Source organism: Lathyrus oleraceus, chromosome 1 (genome assembly GCF_024323335.1).
Source record: "Lathyrus oleraceus cultivar Zhongwan6 chromosome 1, CAAS_Psat_ZW6_1.0, whole genome shotgun sequence".
Lineage (NCBI taxonomy): Eukaryota > Viridiplantae > Streptophyta > Magnoliopsida > Fabales > Fabaceae > Lathyrus > Lathyrus oleraceus.
In genome coordinates, this window is record NC_066579.1 from 334,629,369 (window position 1) to 334,633,584 (window position 4,216).

Here is a 4,216-nt window from a genome sequence, read left to right on the forward strand (position 1 = left end):
TCTGTATTTGAAAGAAAAAGATTGCGATGAGCCTACACTTGATGAAGGGCCAGAGCCTGGTTCCAGATGGAGTATGGTGTTTGATGGCGCTGTAAATCAATATGGAAATGGTATTGGGACGATGATTACTACTCTTCAGGGCACACATATTCCTTTTACAGCAAGGCTGACTTTCAAATGCACGAATAATATGGCTGAGTATGAGGCCTGTATTATGGGATTGGAGGAATGTATTGATCTAAGGATCAAGCATCTTGATGTATATGGTGATTCGGCCCTCGTTGTTAATCAGATTAAGGGTGAATGGGAAACGAATCAGCCTGGCCTCATTCCATACAGAGATTATGCGAGGAGGATTTCAACATTCTTTACTCAGGTTGACTTCCATCATATTTCTCGAGATGAGAATCGGATGGCAGATGCTCTTGCTACGCTTGCTTCAATGATTGTGGTTAAACTGTGGAATGAAGGCCCCAATATCACCGTGATGCGCTTGGACAGACCAGCTCATGTATTTGCAGTAGAAGATGTAAAAGATGATAAGTCGTGGTATTATGATATCAAATGTTTCCTTCAGAGCCAGATTTACCCGCCTGGGGCAGCTGTAAAAGATAGGAAGACTTTGAGGAGATTGTCAGGCAGTTTCTACCTCAATGGCGAAGTGCTTTACAAAAGAAATTTTGACATGGTTTTGCTCAGATGCGTAGATAGACACGAAGCAGAGCTGTTGATGACTGAGGTCTATTTGGTACTCATTCCAATGGACATGTCATGGCTAGAAAGATGTTGAGAGCAGGCTACTATTGGCTGACAATGGAGTCTGACTGCTGCAAATTTGTGAAGAAATGCCACAAGTGTCAGATTTATGCTGATAAGATTCATATTCCCCCGACACTTTTGAATGTGATCTCATCACCATGGCGTTTCTCCATGTGGGGAATTGACATGATTGGCATGATAGAGCCGAAAGCGTCCAATGGACACAGATTTATTCTCGTAGCAATTGATTACTTCACCAAATGGGTTGAAGCGGCGTCATATGCAAATGTGACTAGGCAGGTGGTAGTGAAGTTTATCAAGAATCAGCTTATATGCCGTTATGGTGTGCCAGATAAGATCATTACTGATAATGGATCTAACTTGAATAACAAAATGATGAAAGAGTTGTGTAGTGAGTTCAAGATCGCGCATCATAATTCTTCTCCTTACAGACCCAAGATGAATGGGGCTGTTGAAGCTGCTGATAAGAACATCAAGAAGATTATCCAGAAGATGGTTGTCACGTATAAGGATTGGCATGAGATGTTGCCATTCGCTTTGCATGGCTATCGTACATCTGTCTGCACTTCAACAGGGGAAACCCCTTTCTCTCTTGTTTATGGCATGGAGGTTGTACTCCCAGTAGAGGTGGAGATCCCATCAATGAGATTCTTGATGGAGGCCAAGTTGACTGATGCTGAATGGGTTCAGAGTCGTTATGACCAGCTAAACTTGATTGAAGAGAAGAGATTGACTGCCATGTGCCATGGTCAGTTATATCAGCAGAGAATGAAGAAAGCTTTTGATAAGAAGGTCAAGCCTCGTGTGTTCCGAGAAGGTGAACTTGTGCTCAAGAAAGTCTTGTCTTTCGCGCCCAAATCCAGGGGCAAGTGGACTCCAAACTATGAAGGTCCATATGTTGTTAAAAGAGCCTTTTCATGCGGCGCTTTGATACTTACAACTATGGATGGGGAGGATTTCAGTCGTCCTATGAATTCAGATGCAGTCAAGAAATACTTTGCATAAAAAATAAAAACTGAATAGCTCGCTAAGTTGAAAACCCGAAAGGGCGGCTTAGGCAAAAATGAGTGTCTCGATGGATTGAAAACCCGAAAGGGAGGTCCAGGCAAACGTTAGAGACATGAAAAATGAATATAGGTATCCCGCTAGATTGAGTACCTCATCCTGAGGCAATCTAGGCAAAAATTAGGGATTTGGCAAGTAACTGCATCCTGACAAGACTTTGTTCTACAACTGTCGTCCGTCAGAGATCCTTGCTCATTATCAGCCAAAGCATCAAATACATCGGATTCAGAATTGGTGGAGAAATGGTCATTATGTTCAATGTAGCCCTTTTCCAATATATATCACCAATTTCAAATTTGTAAAGATCTATGGAGTCTTGCCATTCGCAGACTACCATTCTATCAAATAAATTTGAGCCTTTTATCCAATTATTGGCACTCTTATCTGTTTCTATTCAACAAATGTTTTGCATGTTTTAATTAAGAAAATATCATTGTTTTAATAGATCAATTTTTTTATAATTTGTTTTTAAACAAAGTGAACATTCACAATGACGAAAGGATACTTAGGAGATCCTCAGTGCTCTCCCAAGGGTGGTACGATCCCCAATAGGGTAATATTTTTGTCCATATTCTTGGCATGGCTGTATCTCCTCCCTCCGGAACCCCTTGTGGTTTATCCTACCAAGTGGATTGCTTGTTGAGAGTCACCTCTCTTCCCTTCAGCAGAGTAGCAATCTTTCTTCCTCAGCAGCTTGGATCTCTTTGGGCAAGAGCGATATTTGGTGGTTGATCCCGATAAATCCTTTATCTCCTCGGATAGATTCCCCAGTAGAGTTGTTGGTGTGGTGGACCTTGTCTGTGATAACTCTCGTCCCCAGCTGGAATGATTGATGATTCATCCCTTGCAGAGTTCTTTGCTTCCTAGTATCTCTGATCCCAGCAGATTGGATACTCCTCGGTGAACTTGGCTTTCTCTTTTGAGATGTAGTACCAGATGGTTGATTCCTGGACCTGGTTGTGTTAGATATGTATGTCCGTCAGCATACATCATACATAAACCACACATATTCATGCATAATTATAACATTCAGATATTCATGTTGCATTCTTTGCCATATACCGTTGTTTGCTGTCTCCTGCTATTTGGTGATATACTTCCCCAAGCAGACGTGTGTGTCTGATCTCTCCATATAGAGTCAGCTCCATAAGCAGAAAGCGTCTATCCTTTCTTCCATATTCCCCACCGGGTTATATCCTCGTGGATGTTGATTGTTTTTGTTCCTTCCCAACACATATACTGGGATGGTTTTCCCCATTAAGCTATATCCTCACCGGGACAAGTCTTGATTTGGTGTGCCTATCTAGTTTGATCCTAGATCGGTCTCTTGAGACTCTTTTCCTGTTTCCCCGTGGTAAATGAATAATTGCTCAATAATTAGTAATTATTATCCCCGGCGGAGTCTGTGTTTTTCTACCCTCATACCGGTAGTTGTAAACACATTTTCTTCCCTTTTTACAGAGTAACTATTTTTGCTCATCTTTAATTGGTGACAGTTATCTTCATCTAATATTCGGTGATGATATCCCCTCATCTGCTTGGATAATTGCCCTGATTACGAAATTTATCCCCAGCGGGTCATCGCTCGTCTACCCTGTTGTTGTTGGTGACGATTGTTTCTCTCCTGAATTGGTCATCATTATATACCTAGCTTCGGTATCCCGATGCCTTTTCTTTTCGGTCGATTTATCCTTTATTAACCCAGTAACCGGTTGTGGATAATCGTCCATGCGAGTATATTATCTACGCTCTGACGGTAATAGATAGTATATCTCATGCACTCTCGGGTCTGAAGCCTTTTGTTCTTCCCCAGTTGAGTAAGATTTGTATCCCCTTTGTGGAGTCGAATATCCATCCTGTAATCGAGTTTGCTTTTAGCCCTCTTTTGGATGATGAGTGTTTTGGGAATATTCCCCAATTCACGCCTTGGTTGGTCACCTATTATATGCCCAGTAACCGGTATCCCTGGTGTTCCTTCCTCTCTGCTCCCTATTATGACTTTTTGTCCCCTGTGGAGTCAGAATCCCTGAGTTGAAGTATACCTTTTAGGTTTTCCTCAGACGTTTTGAAGTTTTGATATCTCTCACCCTTATACCGGTCTTGGATATTCATCTCTTCCTGAGCATGTTGTATCTCTCACCCTCATACCTGGCGTTCAGATCACATGTCTCCTTGAGCTTATTACCCAGTAACCGGTAATACCTCGTCCCGCTGCTTCCCCAGGAGTGTCCTTGTGGACATCCCCAGCGAAGTCCCTTAGTGGATTGTTTTCATCCGGATTTTATCCGAAGTATCCGCTGTGGATAGTTTTTTTGTTGTATTGGCATATTCCCCAATACATGCATCTTCGAGTCAGCTCGAGTCTTTCCAT